This window comes from Mirounga angustirostris, unplaced genomic scaffold, assembly GCF_029215605.1.
Source record: "Mirounga angustirostris isolate CCGP_5_RB_7025 unplaced genomic scaffold, mMirAng1.0.hap1 SCAF_12, whole genome shotgun sequence".
Lineage (NCBI taxonomy): Eukaryota > Metazoa > Chordata > Mammalia > Carnivora > Phocidae > Mirounga > Mirounga angustirostris.
Window position 1 is genome coordinate 53,466,358 of NW_026991720.1, and position 16,893 is coordinate 53,483,250.

Sequence of the window (16,893 nt, forward strand, 5' to 3'; positions counted from 1 at the left end):
TAAAATTTTATCTAGAGATATCTCTAGTCATTCCTTCTCAAGACCCTCCTCCCCCCTCAGTAAGATAGAAAATTGTCATTAATTTATTATTACACAGGAGCAGTTTGATTTAGCTTGTGAAATACCAGGTCTAAGCGTATTAACTACAGTTAGTTCATTTCTCTGAACAGTCCACGAATTGATTGTTTTTGGTTTTTTCATAGCTGTAACTTTGCACATGACTTTCAATCTGTTTTGATTATATTGTTCCTCCCTTGACCCACTATCCTGAAAAATTCTTACGCATCTTTTAACTCTTAGCTGAAACAGGAAATTGGACATGCACCACACTTCTTATTTTTATTTATTTTATCATGAAGAGGTTCCTGTCATTTTAATTAGGTTTGCCATGAAAAGCAATAACCTCAGCTAATCACTCTGCACTCCTCCTCCACCTAACCCCCATCTCCCTTCATATGCACACAGCACAGGAACCCAAAGGCCCTCCTCCCCACAATCCTCCCTGCTCTCATTATGGGAAGAAATGTCACTAAATGGCCTCAGCCTCCTCCATACAGCATGAAACAGGATGAACAAAAATATCTTCAGGAAGAGTTTTTTTGTGCTATTATCTTAGGATGAAGTCAGGGGCAGAGATAGAGGCCAAAGGCTGGGTGAGGTCTGTGGATCTCTCAGAGATCTGAATTGGCCTGAGGGGCACAGAGCCCATCACTCACCCAGAAAGGCAGCTACATCGAAGAGGACAGAGGCTAGGATGGGCTAGGCTGTACATGTGAGGATAAGGAGAGCTAAAAATCCATTCTCCTTCCCCACACCTTCCCCAGCTCCCGAGCAGGGAACAGAGTCACACTTCTCACAAGGTTTCATCTGTGGTTCCTAGAAACCTTGGGCAGGCAGTGAGTGGGGCATAACCCCTGGTGCTGCCTGACCCCCCTTCTCCAGCTCAGGGCTTCTCTCCTCCTGCGAGCACTGAGGCCTGCAGGATGTCAGGGAGGGATACAATCCCCTTGACCACATCATTCTCACCTACCACAACAAGTCAGTGAAGTTCTGCTTCCACCAGCCTGTTGCTGCTGGTCTCCAGAGTCTCATGCAGGTAGCACTTGAAGACACCCTCCAACTAATGGGATCGATGTTGTAGGGCTTTGGTCCCAGACACTTTTAGGTTGTTGTAGGTCTTTTCTGCTGCCAGACTGATAACATCAAACTTGGAGTAGATGTCCGCCACATACCTTTTCTCATCTACCACTGGCGGTGCTGAGACTCGGTGTTGTACAAAGATGCTCAGAGCCACATAGATAGCGGTGGTGGTGCGGACCATAACAATGTTGGCAGAGGTACCAATCTGTAGGTCCTCCAGAGACTTAGACATGAACTCTGGCTTGGGAAACTCAGTGATAAACCATTGGAAGAATTTGAGGATGAGCTTGTCAGTGAAGATGTATAAGGTGTTGCCTGATTCCAGGTCAATAACTGGCAGCCTGTGGCTCTTGTTTCAAGTTATTGAGGAGATAACATCACATAAGGTGGCATTAGGAGAAATGCAGGTGAGTGGTTTGAAGGAGTCCTGTCGGTGCATCTTGCTCCAAGTTTCTATCTTGTGTTCTTCCAGCTCATAGATCTGCTCCGAGGCTGATTTAGAGTAGCGATGCGGATATGGATGAGACTGGTGATGGCCAGCATGCCTACAAAACTTCGCTTCTTACTAGCCCACAAAGGGGCAGCTCGTACACCATTAGTCACCAAAGCAAAGACAGCTTTTTTCACCTGCAGGGAAGTATCAAATACAACCAATTTGGAGCTCGTGGGAATCAGGTCATCGCAGCGATGAGACTTCATGAAGGAAGTATACACACTCTTTTTGGATTCTGGGGTCTCTTGAGGATGCTCATTTTCCAGAGCTGGGGACCTGTCTGAAGAAGTGACCGTCTCCATTTCAAGAGGAGCTGACTGGGTTGGCTCGCTTTAGGAAGCTCTCGCACCACACTTTTTATTGCAGATCTCTGAGGTTCGGGGTAAGGCAAAAGTTGACAAACTAGGACCGAATCCAGTTGGCTGCCTATTTTTGTAAATAAAAATTTGTTGGGCCACAGCCATGCTCATTGGTCTGTGGATCATCTGTGGCTGTTCTGTGCTACAGTGGCCATGACAGGGGCTGTTGGGACCACAGAGCCTAAGATACTTACTATCGTGCCTTCTACAGACGTTTGCCAGTCCTAAAGGTGAGAAGGGAAAGGCTTTTCTTATTTTCCCATGTGAAAGGACAAAACGAAATTACAAAGAGGCGATGGAGGTATTGTTTTCTTTCTGGTGTGTTTCTCAGTGTTATAGGAACTTTCTCTAAAAACGTATATTTAATTAAAAAAAATATTTTTAAAGATTTTATTTATTTATTTGACAGGGAGAGACATAGCGAGAGAGGGAACACAAGCAGGGGGAGTGGGAGAGGGAGAAGCAGGCTTCCCGCCGAGCAGGGAGCCCGATGTGGGGCTCGATCCCAGGAGCCTGGGATCATGACCCAAGCCGAAGGCAGATGCCCAACGACTGAGCCACCCAGGCGCCCAATTTAAAAATATTTTTAAAGATTTGACTCAAATGCTATTTCATCCATGGAGTCTTTTTTTTTTGGGCAGCAAAGCTTGAGCAATAGCAAAGTGATAGTATAAAGCTCCCAAGGAGGGAGGGAACCTGAAGTAGTTGTCCCAGGAGTTTTCTAAGTCTAGGGGTTTTTATGGGCTTGTTAGTGGGCTGTTTTAATCTGATGAACCCTCCCTGCGCCTATCATCCAATCAGATTTTTGTCACCTATCTATCATCTGTGAAGGGGTGGAGGACTCCTCCAGGGTGGTGTAAGATCCTTTTAAGTGTGGTTTCCTCTTAGGGTGGTGGGGGGGGGAGCCCTTGTCCCTGCCTGCCTGCCTTCCAACTATCCTTCATCATTCCCCCCTGTGAAGAGGTAACCCTAACTGCTGTTAGGGAAGAAGGGCAACGACCCATCGTAGCTACTTCCTGCTGGTCAGGGGCATTGGATGGGGTGGCAGTCAGGGTTCCTCTCATCCTGATCAAGGGATCCCCTGTAGATGTTTGGTTTTGACCTTCAGGTGAGGCTCCATGTGAACCACCATTTGGAGTTTGACTTTTATTGCTTAGTTGTCCTTAACAATGGTGGAGATCCCAGAGGAATCCCCATAAATGTTGCAGGATTTTTTCTCCATCGGTGCCCACGGTTCTTGGTCTCGTGGCTTCGAGGAATGAAGAGGTACACCAGACAGAGTGGTGGGCAGCAAAGCAAGGTTTATTGAGCAAGAGCAAAGTGATAGTACAAAGCTCCTGAGGAGGGAGGGGACCCGAAGGGGTTGCCTCCCTGAAGCATTCTGCTATGGTCTGCTTCCTATATGTTTCCATGTAATGTTAGACTTTTCTACATTAGTAGTTATCATACTGCATAGCAATCATTGTTTCCATATGTCTCCCAGACAAGACCATGAACTTCATAATGACAGAGACATTGGGCTGAGTGCTTTTTTAGGGCCTAACCCAGAACACGATGATTTTATAGCATGTTGAAAGAAAGTACTTCTTTACCTTTATAGTTTACAGAATATTTTCATCATGATTATTTAAGTACCTTACTAATTTTACTGAAATGTTGCCTAATCAGAGAAGGCTTCCCTGAACATCCATAAAAAATAGCAGCTCATTACACTCTAACCACTTTATTCAATTATTTTTAAAATGCATATAACTACTTGATACAGTAATTGTTTATGGATGGCTCTTCTCCCCTCACGTCCCTAGAATGTAGGCTTCCCATGGCTAAATACTTGGGTATCTACAGTTCAGTGCTCTATCCCATTTCCTAGAACACTGCCTAGAACATAAACTCATTAGAGTAGAGCTATCCCTATCCTCATTTTACAGATAGTAAGGAAACGAAGATGGAAGACATCATTTTTTGTTTTTAAGTAGAAAGGATCTTATTTGAGTTACATACAATTGTCTTGTTTCTTTTTCCTTGGAAAATAAAGACTAACTTGCACATTTAAAATTTCCTATATGTTTATCATTTTTGAGGAAGATAATTTTATCAAGCTATGGCCTCTTTTCTAAAAGAACATCTTTTCTTTTGCATTTAATGATCTATTATGTATTTTTATTATTTTTGTGGTTTTAAGCAAATTTTTTCAGCTTTACTGGGTACAACTGACAAAGCTGTAAGATACTGAAAGTAGAAAGACATGATAGTATGTATATGTATGTATACACTGTAAAAGGATGAACACATCCATAACCTCACATATTTACGATTGTTGGATCAAGGAGTAACAAATGAGGACAACAAGAGACAAGAAACGGGGGAGGGGGCAAAGACAGAAGAAAGAAATTATATTCTTTGAGGATCAAATGTGTCAGGAGGAACATTTAGCTAAAAGGACAGAAAACGAAAACCGTCTATGTCTCCATTGTAAGAGTAGAGATAATAGTACCAGCAATACTGTTATTTCATAGACTATAAGTAGCTATTGTGTATAAGATGCTCATTTTATGTACCACTAAGAAAGAAAAATATTTCCAATTAATCTATGATATGCCATTGATTAGTATGTGCATCCTAATCTCAGAGTTGTTAAAATGGAAAAAAGAACTGTAAGAATCGATGTGATGAAGTTAACCACCTGCTCCACCCCCTGCCCTACCAACAGCGACTATCATTTCTCAGTTGTCTGCTGGCTTTCACAACTGCCCTTGGAGTTTATTGTCCTTATAACAATTTCTGCCTTTTTTTTTAAGATTTATTTATTTTAGAGAGAGAGAAAAAGAGAGAGAGAGAGCAGTGTTGGGGGGAGGCTGAGAAAGAGGAGAGACTCCCAACCAGACCCCCTGCTGACTGCGGAGGCTGAGGTGGGGCTTGATCTCATGACCCTGAGATCATAACCTGAGCCGAAATCAAGAGTTGGATGTTCAACCGACTGAGCCACCCCGGTGCTCCTGCAACTAATTTTTAAAAAATTTATTCATAAGTATTTAATGATCATCTTTGTATAACCTGTTTTGAAAACATTACCATGATATTATGTCAAAAATTAAATTTTGTGCTAAAAATTAAAAATAGTATATCAAAAATTAACAATAATCCCTTTATATCATCTGATACTCAACTTTCAAGTCCTTGATGTAAACATTTAAAAAATAACTTTGAGATACAATTCACATGCCCTAAGATTCACCCTTCTGAAGTGTACAGTCCAATGACTTTTTAGTATATTCACAAAGTTGTGCACACGTTGCCACTATCTAATTTCAGTACATTTTTACCACTCATTAAAAAACATCCCATAACCATTAGCAGTCACTCCTCATTTACCCACAAACTCCCCAGTCCTAGGCAGCCATTAATCTTTGTTTGCTTGTTTCTGTGGATTTACTTATTCCAGACATTTCAACATAAAAGGAATCAAGCAATATCTGGACTTTCATAGCTGGCTCCTTTCACTTAGCATGCTTTTCAAGGCTCATCCATGTTACAACACTTATCAGTACTTCATTCCTTTCTGTGGCTGAATATTAATCTCTTGTATGGATCTACTACATTTTGTTTAACCATTCATTCATCAGTTGATGGACATTTGTGTTGCTTTGACATTTTGGCTATGATGAATAATGCTGCTATGAACATTTGTTTATGAGTTTTGTGTGGACATACGTTCTCAATTCTTTTGGGTATATATGTAGGCATGGAATTTCTGGGTCATATGGTAACTCTATGTTTAACTTTTTGAAGAACTGCCAAACTATGTTCTGTAGGGACTCTACCATTTTATTCTCAGCTGCAATGTATGAGGGCTCCAATTTCTCCATATCCTTACCAACACTTGGTATTGTTTGTCTTTTTTATCATAGCCAGCCTAGTGGATGTGAAGTAATCTCCGTGTGGTTCCATTAATTTTTTAAGTATCAGTTTCTAAGACTGAAAAAAAGTGTATATATATATACATAATTATATATATATAATTGATCATGACTGTGTTCTCTGAAAATTTGGCAAATTGTCTTTAAAGCCACATGTGTACACATCCACCTCTCTTAAATTTCCAGGGCTTGATCTGATGGATATTAACAACTACTCCTGTGAGTAAGTTGGTAGGAAAATCATCATCTCCAAGAGATATGAGCTGAAAAAGGCTGCCAGCCAAACATAAATCATCCTATTCGAGGTTCAGTGCTTTATTACCAGGTCACTCTGCCCAGGGATAAGGAACGGAAGAAATAAGAGACAGGAAAGACTCACCGAATTGTAACCTCCATTAGAATATCTAAATTTAACACAGAACCTGCACCAACAGTATGTCTTTTTATGATTTGTTCCTTTCACTTTTAAAGGCAGGAAGGTGACAATAAAAAGACTCTGTATCATGTAAAATGACACGTTTTATTTTTCATATTTGTCCCCCAAAGAGGTAGCATTGCAAAGAAATAGCATCTTGCTGAGAGCCAAAGTACTTCCATCATTTATGAACTCTTCATGGCACTGGCAGAAAGGCAAATATTTCAGTTCTCAAAAATCAAGACACATTTAACACCGAGTCTTGTTATAAATTGTGTATGTACATGCGTGTAGAGATCCATTTTATATCAGATCCCTCAGCCATAAGAAATCATCATGTACTGCTGTTTGTCAATCAGAACAAGACTGTAATGTTTATATAAGAAGTTCCTTTTTGATGAAACCATGGACAGAAGCAAAAGGACAACAAAATATCAGCCCCCACGAAAACCCAAACTAGTTGACCCAAACACCCACATTCTGATCCTTCAAATATCTATTGCATGAGTTATCTCTTTGATACCTGCTCTTGGAAAAAAGAAAGGAAACAAAAGGAGATCTTTTAAGTTGTTAAGTTGCAACCCTTAAATGTATATTTTATCAATAAGATATTCCTATTTTTTATTTTTTTCCCAAATCAATCTTTCATGCCCATATATTGAGATTCTAAGATCAGTCGATTACTTGACACTTTTTTGAATATCCACTGTGCTAATTCATTGCACATATACTGAGTACCTACTATGTGTAAGGCACCAGGCAAGGTTATTCTTCTCTTGTTGGTCCAGCTAACATTAACAATGAGAACTTTCTTGCTGTCTAGAATGTTCTGACAAGGTAATTGTATCACCTCATCCTTCGTGTACTTTAAATCGTTTTGCAAAGCTCACTTCATAGTTGAGGAACACCCTATCTAAAAATGAAAAACCTCCCTCCCTTCCATACCTCCAGCTTAAACCATTCTCCTACACTGTCTTGTTTTTCTTCAAAATACTTATTACCACCTAATCTCATTTAAGTTAGTTGTTCATTTAATTGTTTTCCCCACTATAATGTAAGCTTTATGGGGGCAGAGATTTTTGTCTCTTTTCTCCCCACCCCCCCCATTATTTTATTTCCAGGATCTGAATAACCCTTGGCATTTAGTGCTCAATAAATAGTTCCCGAATAAACAAATGAGTGACAATGGCCACTATTTACTGGGTAGTCATAGTTTTTGACTTCCGAGATGTCTTAGATTTTTTTTTTTTATAGCATGCATTTATTAGTCCTTTCTTAACTTTGATTTTGACTTTGGATAAACTTACACTTTTTCATTTTTCCAGTTTCTTCTTTTCCAGTTTGCTTCTTTGTTCAGGAGCCCTTCTCTTTCATCCTCTATGTTGTCCTTTGTTATCTAAGGTGCTTTCCTGCTTTCTCCGTGTTGATGAGGTTCAGCACTAACCCTCTCCATTTAATCCTGCACTCTACTGCCTATAGGTCATCTCCACCTTGAGCACCTCAAACAGAATATGTCCCAAACAGAAATTATCACCTTCCCCCAATACCTGCTGTGGACTAATAAGCTCCATCTTCACTGATGACATCATTAATACTCAGTCTCCTAAGCTAACAATGTCTGAATCCTCAGTTCCTCTTTCTGATGATCCGATGAATGCGACCTCTTCAACATCCTGGACCCTACTTTCTCCACATCCACACTGCACTATCTTAGCCCAGACCCTTACCCTCCCGCTCTGAGGCAACTGTACCCTCCTCTAAGAGAGGAAATCTCAGGGACTTACCGCAGCTAGCTACATTTGGAGGAGAGAGGATTATGTCTTTCCATGGCAAGTTACAACAGCTTATGCAGCATTTGGGGGGAGGAAGCTGTATTGCTACACAATCCTATGATCAGAAAAAAGCTAAACATAACCACATGTGGGCTAGTCACGGAGGGGTAGGGGTGCAGTCATCTCTGAGATGGCTGGTGAAAATGAGAAAAGCAAACCCTGACTTGGGGATCTGGCCTAACAGCTGGGTCTCTATGTGGTTAGCAGCCCACCTGGCATTCATAGCTAGGTCATGGTGTTCTCAGAATCTCCCAGAACCCCAAAATCTGATAGGGTCACTCTTTGATTGTGATCAAGTGACACCAAAAACCCACACACACTCACCCCCCCAAAAAAACAAAAACAAATTTCATAACCTTATCTAAGCACAGATGAAAACAGGGTCATGGTGTAAACCACAAAATGCCACATGTCCCTTCTCCCAGTTCATCCGAGTGACTGCTGCTGCCATAACATTTGCAGCTTTAGCCTCATTCTAGTCTTCCCTTATCCTAGATATGATTAAAGATACCCAATCAGAGAATTACCTCCACTTCTGGAGAGCATCCAATCCCCTGAAAAGACCTGCTTTCTTGAGGGGTGCCTGGGTGGCTCAGTTGGTTAAGCAACTGCCTTCAGCTCAGGTCATGATCCTGGAGTCCCAGGATTGAGTCCCACATCGGGCTCCCTGCTCAGCGGGGAGTCTGCTTCTCCTTCTGACCCTCCCCCTTCTCATGCTCTCTCTCATTCTCTCTCTCAAATAAATAAATAAAAATCTAAAAAAAAAAAAAGACCTGCTTCCTTGATCCCTTCCCCAAATCAACTACCACCAGCTCAAATCCCATAAAAAGTGCTTTCCAACACTGTCTTACTGAGATGGCTCTCAGATCCTCACAGTGTGCTTTCTCCCTTGCTGCAAGGAACCACAGCCCCAGCTGGGCTAACTCTAGCTTTATTCTTGGTAGTCTCTGGCTGCAGGGCGTGAACTCTGGTATGGGAATTCCACTCTATATTTGAATGAACCAACCAAGTCGTTGCTTTTAGGCAATATTAGAGGCTGAGTAGGCAGAAATAAGATGGGTGGCTCAAATTCAGGCTGTAACTCAAATGCTTGAGAACATTTGAATTAAGCAGTCTTGAGAAATCTAGTTCCAGAGTGAATATATGGTTAAAGAAAAGATACCACTTGCTACTTTAGAATCCCATGGATTACTGAAATAAATCCTTAAGACTTTAGATAATGTACACCTTTAAAGAATGTGTTCTAAAGTTGGAAAGAGGAAGCAATAGCTGGCTACCTTGGATGTTGGTATGATGTTCTGGCTTTCCTCATTAATATGAAAAATATTTCCCAAGTGTTCACTATGCTCTGAGCATTTTTATAGGCATTGGAGACATAGGAGTAAACCAAATACACAAATTCCCTCTTGCTGTCTTGGATTTATATTATAATTGGGTATGAAAGGCAATACAAATAGATATATAAGTCTGAAAAAAGGAAAATACCAGCAAGTACCAAGTAATACGAAGACTGTTAAATTAGGGAAGGTTAGAGTGTGTCTTGACAGTTCCTGTAGAAAGGATGATATTAGTGAAGGCTTTTCTCAGGAGGTGACAGTCAAGCAGAGATCTGGATATCAAGAAAGAGCCAGCTCCGCATAGATCAGAGTGAGGGCATTCCAGGCAGAGTGACTGTGTAGAGCAAAACCTCTAAGGAACTATGAGGACTGTCCTAGTTTGCTTGGGTTGCTGTAACAAACTACTGTAGGCTGAGTGGTTTAAATAACAAGTATTTATTTCTCACAGTTCTGGAGGCTGGGAAGTCCAAGACCAAGGTGCCAGCGGATCTGGTCTACCTTCCCTGATCGTTGGTTAAACTGTCAACGGTGGAAGCCTAAGACATACAATGACAATAGACAATGAAGACCCCTCCCCCTGGGAGCATCAATAGGAAGTTCTGTCTCAAGTCTGTGGAACTATGTGGTAGTCATAAAACTGATTTTCATCACAGTTAAAGGTCGGAATACTGAATCTGTTTAATTTTTTCAATTAAAATATTATAAATCACAGACCAGAAAATTTCCCCTTCTCAGTCTTAAATTTTGTATTTCTCCAGGAGATGGACATTGATACTCTTGGCTTCCACTTAAGAAACCTCTCATAGTGGTTTCTGAGTCTTTCCCAGCCTTGCTGAAGACAACGAGCAAACAGGAAAATGGAATCTGAAGGCAGTCAACTTATTTCCAGAGCCAACAGCCCTTATGTTTGTTCTACTTAAATTTCCATGTCCACTTGACCTGAATGTACTACCTTGAGACTCCTCCATGCAAAAGATTTAGATGCTGCCACGTACTCAGTAAACATACAAGAGTGCCACCAACTAGTTGTGGGAAAACCTACGTTTGACTTTACTGATCAGTCAGAAGGGAACGGCAGTGGTGCTTAAGTAATAATAGTGTCCCAAAGGTGAAGTTTATTTCTCTTTGTTGGGTCTCTGGGTGTCTAGTGGTGGGTTAGCCACAGTTACGGTCTGCGGTCTCCGTCATGAGGTCAAGCTCAGTCAAGTCCAGTTATTCTAGAAAAACAGCACAACGAACCCTTTAGTGGATAAACAAAAACCATGTAAATACCAAACTGACACCTTACTGTATCTAGGTATGCAGCTTCCTTGAGGTTCACGTGGTAATATACAGACATTTAAGCCTGATCATATAGAGATTGTGGGATGATTGTCTGAGAAGATGGGTCTTAATACTGTGGACACCCTGAGAAGAAGAGCAACACCTTTGGACAAGGGTTTTTAACTTGGTTGAGTATCAGATTCCCCGAGGGGCTTTAAAATCAATCAGTTAATTTAATATATACATTGCAGCAGGTTGAATTATGGTCCCCAAAGATGCCCACTTCCTAAACTCTAAACATGTGGTTATGTTACTTTAGGGACTTCACAGATGTGATCAAATGAAGGATCTTATGATGGGGAGATTATCCTGGCTTACCTGGTGGACCCAATGTAATCACAAGGTCCTTATCAGAGTGAGGCAGGAAGGTCAGAGTGAGAAAAGGACAGGAGACTGAGGCAGAAGTCCTAGTGATATAGGGTCATGAGCCAAGGAATGTGGATATCTTCTAGAAGCTAGAAAAGGCAAGCAAATGGACTCCCTCCAGGACTTCCAGAAAGAACATAGTCCTACCTACTCATTTAGACTTCTGACCTCTGAAATTCTAAGAGAATAAGTTTTGCTTTATGTCACTAAATCTGTGATGTATTACAGAAGCGCTAGAGAACTAATAGATACACTTTTCTAGACTCCATCTCACAAATCATAAAGGTAATGGTTGTTTGTCACCACAGTGACATAAAATAAAGATACAAAGAAGAAAAATCCCCACCTACTCCATTCCGTACCTCCCCAAACCTCATTCCTAGCTCTTTAGTTAACTAGTTTTTAATTTATAGCAGTTAAGTATTAAGTATCAAGGCCTTTTAATTAGCTTACATTGCCCTACTACCATGTTCTTTCACTGAAAATGGCAGATTGCACAAATGGCCAAAAATCACTTCCCTCTCTCTATCCAGGTCCCTTTGAAAAGTGACTTACAGCAGTTCCCATCCAGAGGTGGATTTTACCTTCCGTACTAACTCTGGGCTTGGTCAGGTGACTTGGTTTGGCCAATGGGACAACCGCAAACAGAGCTCAAGCAGAGGCTGTTGGGAATTCTGCTATTATGTGACTAGGCCAAGCCAGGCCAACCCACATATAATTTATTATAAAGCAAAAAGTAACTCACCAATTAACTAAAGCTTTTGACACCTTTTCAGGTGCCAGAGGATTTTGATTTTTCTCTCTGGGTCTGAATTTCTGAATAGAATGATATGCAGATAAAATCTACATCAAGCTGAGGCACCCTATAGTTCAGTGTCAATAAGTAGTCACATCCAAAGATACAATGGGAAAACAAACAAGCAAATAAATATGTAGGTTAAATGAAAAGCAACTAAAATATTTTCTGAAGGTTCTTGAGCAAATGCCAAAGGGGAATTACATTCATAATGCACTGCAAAACTTAAGATCTTCTGTGCCAGGTTTTTTTTTTTTAATTTCTAAAAAAGATTTTATTTATTTATTTGAGAGAGAGGGAAAGAGAGCACAAGCCGAGGAAAGAGGCAGAGGCAGAGGGAGAAGCAGGCTTCTCGCTGAGCAGGGAGCCAGACACAGGGCTCGATCCCAGGACCCTGGGACCACGACCTGAGCTGAAGGCAGATGCTTAACGACTGAGCCACCCAGGTGCCCCAACCCAGGTGTTTTTCTTCTCAGTATCTCCCACACGTGCCAGCTGCCTCCAAATCCAAAAGCTCCCTCTTCTCTCTTCTGAAGTCTCCAAAATCTTTCTTACACCACGCACTGCCCCTCATTGCTCAGGTCTACTTCTTTTGGCCCTCTTTCTAGAGTAACTCCCTGTCTTTTCCAATGTAAATTAGCAAGCCAGCAAGTACTCATCTGTTTTTGAACTTGTCCATTACCCTGATGTCAACTTCGTATCAACTGACGTCAGGAATGAAGCTGGAAAGATGGAATAATCTGTACCAGTGTGTGTGGTGTGGGGGGTGTGGGGGTAGGGGGGGAGCCATGGAATGTCTGTGACTATTCCTGCTTCTGTCTCATAAGAACTTTGGTGAATAAAGACACTGATAAAACTTATAGCTCAGTTTGAATGAAATGGCTAAGATTATGGCAAATTAATTTAAAAGCTTTCTGGAAAAAAAAATGCAATAATATACAATGAAAACCTCAGAGGATCTCAAGTGAACCTGGAAATTGTTGGCAATTGTGGGTGATGAATTAAAATAAGCCATAATCTTGATATTGATAGACAAACATGTTATTATTAAACATGTTTTGTTAAAAATCTAAGGAACCATGCCAGAAGAAAAGAGTAATAGACATAATTTCTAAGCCACTCAAGTAGGAAGACCTCTAAGATTATTCAATCTGTCCAGTTCAAGAAAAGAACTATTTCAATTAAAATAATGTTAGTCTTCTAAACCAATTTGGGATGAACTGGTATCTTCATAGTGTTTAGGCTTTCATGCAAACAAATCTTTCAATATTTCCAAAAAAAAAAAAAAAACAAACTTGTAGTTTCTTTCTTATAATTGCTGCACATTTTCTTTTGCGTTTATTCTAGGTATGTTGCTATACATCGCCATAAATAAGGTATTTTTAACATTTTTATATTTATTTAAAATAGTACATTTTCACATTGCACTATCACTTTAGCGAAATTCTTAATGATTCGAAGAGATTTTCACTTGCTTTCTAAGTATATAATTCTATTGATTAAAAATAATCATTCTTCTCCTCCTTCCACTAGTTATGCCTCTTATTTTTATTTCTTATGAATTGGCCACAATACTCAGAAGAATGTTATATAATATTTGAGACAGGACATCCTTTTCTTTAAAATTTTAATGGAAATGCCTTTGGTATTTCACCATCAAACATGATGTTGGTTCTTGGCTAATGAGAGAAACTACTTATTCAAGTTGAGGAATTAGCTCTTTTTTGGCCAAAACTTAAAAATAGTTTTACAAAACTAACAGTAAAAAATTAATGAATATTGAATGTTGAATTTACAACAAATCTTTAAAGCAACTAAAATAGATCAAAACATATTTTAATATAACTTCAGTGTGTCTAGTTAGGTTAAAGTCTTTTATAAATAGTACACAACAGGTAGGAAATCTCTCCACAACGTGTAGGAAATTTATAATAAATAGCAGTGTGAAAGTACAACAGGAATGTCGTGTTCCTGCTCTTTTTCTCTTCGTTTAAGCATAATAACTCAAGTGCATGCTTTCTAATATTATGCTTATTCAATTATTTTTGAGCGTCTGTCACAAATATTTTTCCCCAGTAGGTTACAATACATCAAATTTGATTAATGCAGAAAGCTCTGACAGATATTTTAGTGAGTTAATTTGTACCTCTTAATGTTGAAATTTATATAGTTAGTTGACATCCTGGCTAAGGCAATAAAACACTGAGAAATAAAAATACAAGCTCGTATGTTTTTTTGTATCCACACCATAAAATTCCACATGCATGAATTCTGTTCATATGTTGTCATCTTATTGGAAGTAACAAATTGTTGTAATATGGATTTCTCTGAGTTAAAAAGTAGCAATCTAAAGACCTAGTTTTGTTTGCTTAGCTTTTCTGGCTTCCGCTTTAGAAAAGATCCTTAAACTAAATCTCTGTTTCAGTATCTCCATTTGAAGATTTTCCTATGGTTAGTTTTGCATGTAGACTCTCTCTATTCTTTGATTCATTGACAGCACTTATTGAATACCTACTATGTGCTCTACATGCTTGAGATGATTCATGAAGAAAACAGAGTTTCCCCACCCTAGAGAAATGTATATGCCCAAAGACAATAAACAGGAAATATTACATGTGAATTATGTGCTGTGTTAGATTCGGTATGTTAAGTGATAAGGGGTTGGGGGCAGGGAGGAAGTGCAGAGTGCAGTATAAAAAAAGTCCTCAGTATAGTCCTCACTGGGGTGGGGTTTGAGGAGACTTGACAATGGCAGGGAGTTAGTCAAGTAGATGTTTAAGGGAAAAGGGGTTCCAGAAAGAGGGAAAGCTAAAGCCAATATTCTAAGGCAGAATTACACTAGCTTGCCCGAGAAACAGTAAAGAGACCACTGTGGCTGAGACAGTGTGAGCGAAGGGAAGACGACAAGAATGCAGAAAGGTAATGGAGGGTGATTGAGAATCACTCTAAGGATTTTGACTTTCATGGGGGCCATTGGAGGGTTTTAGGCAGAAACCTGACATCATATAACTAACATTTATCAAAGGCTCTGGTTACAGAGCTAAGAATAGCCTACAGGCGTGAAGGGTAGAGGCCGTACGATTTGTTAGAAGTTATTTCAATGTCTTGAAAATCAAGATGGGGAAGGCTGCAGGTGGAGCAGGTTTATGCAGAGGAGTGGAAATCAGGATTTCAGTTTTGGACTTGTTGAGCTCCAAATTTCTGTCAGACATTAAAGTAGAGATGCTGAGTAAAGGGTTGGAGATACATGCATCTAGAGCCAGATTTATAAATTTGTAGCCATCAGCATCTAGAAGATATTTAAAACCTTGTTTCAAATCTTAATCCTGTATCCTGGACGATGCACAGAAAAACATTAACTTAACAGATGCAGAAATTGCGGCACAAAGATAGAAGTATAAAAATGCCTAAGCCAAATAGATGCAGGATTCTTCCCTGGCAGGGACAGAGAACACACTTAGAGGACTATATTGTATGTGTGGTAAGCAAACAATATAATCAAACATCATAATCAATACAAATTCATCAAAATAAAACTTTACCCACAATCCCACTCAGAAGTCTCAGTTGTCTCCAGTTTCTACATTGTCCTCCAGATCTAATCCATTTTTTTTTTAATTTTAATAAGAAGAAAGTTGCAATTTTAAACCAATGTTTTCAGGTATAATTGTGTAACATTTCCTATACTATCTTTCAATTTCCTAATTGTCACTTGGACAGCTGCATATTCTATTGAGTTGACATACCATCATTTCCTTACCTCCAAGTGATATACAAACTTGGCTAAAAGTGTTCTTAAAATTGTGCAAAAATAACAAACCAGGCTTAGGAGGAAAAGACTGCAAGGAAATGTGTCAAAGGTATTAGTCGTCCTTGCTGTCACAGCCCAGATGCGACATCCTCTGGGAAGTTTTCCTTGAAACTTTACCCGGGCTGAGTGCCCTTCCGCTAGGTGTCTAGCACCTCACGCTTTCTGTCACACTGTAGTGGCAGCCTGTGGGGTTGCATCCCTCACACCCTGCCAGCACCGTGGGTGACATGACTGCTGTGAGTTTGCTCATCGTTGTCTACCTGCGGCTCAGTGAACCTCCACACCATCACATACATTGATCAAAGAATCAAGGTTGGATGCTATGCTAGGAATGGACGGTAGAACATCACCATCTCAAAATGTGTGTTCCTGTTTCCCAAATGTCCTTTAACATACACATTTTATAATATTTAAAATGGTTCTCACGTGAGCACGTACAGGCAAAAGAGTCGGAAAAACGGAAAATCTTGAAAAGAAACTTTTTTCCCCCTTTCTAAAACACAAACGGTAGCTGTGAGCCCCAGCCCTGAGTAGGAGATACTATTTCTAGCTTTCTGCTCTTCTGGGACTGTACTTCCGGGCCCTCTTGTGGAGGGGTGGGATACAGCCATGTTACTTGTTCTTAAAAAAGAGATGCAAGAAGTAACACATCACTTCCAGACTAGAGTAGTGCTGGTGTGACTCCCTGCAGAGTTTGCTTCCCAACTTCAGACAGTGTCCAGAATGTTCCAGATAGTGGCTTATCTGTCAGCCAGGTCCCAGCGTGAGAATGACATGAAGCAAAATTCCCAGTCAATTGGAGATGGACGTGTTCTATGTGTAAGCAATTAACCTTTGTAATGTGAAGTCATTGAGATTTGGGGGTTGTCTGTTATTGAATTATAGCTTAGCTTAGCCTGATTGATACTCTGACAAACTTTGCTTCATTGTGCCACAAAGAGAGACAGTCATTGAGCTCTAGAAACTTGAAATCTAAGCCCAGGAAAATTAGCTATCTCTCTAAGGACAGAATAAAATGTAAATGCTGAAAGATGACAAGAGGAAGCATTCCAAGGAGCAACCACGGGACCTCGGCGGAAAACCATATAGCCATCTCTCCTGTGG

General features: G+C 40.2%; 1 pseudogene; it reads right to left on the reverse strand.

Moving 5' to 3' along the window:
• Nucleotides 1–943: 943 nt before the first annotated feature.
• On the reverse strand, nt 944–1,972 carry LOC123835972 (5'-AMP-activated protein kinase subunit gamma-1-like; annotated as a pseudogene).
• Between the last annotated feature and the right edge of the window lie 14,921 nt (nt 1,973–16,893).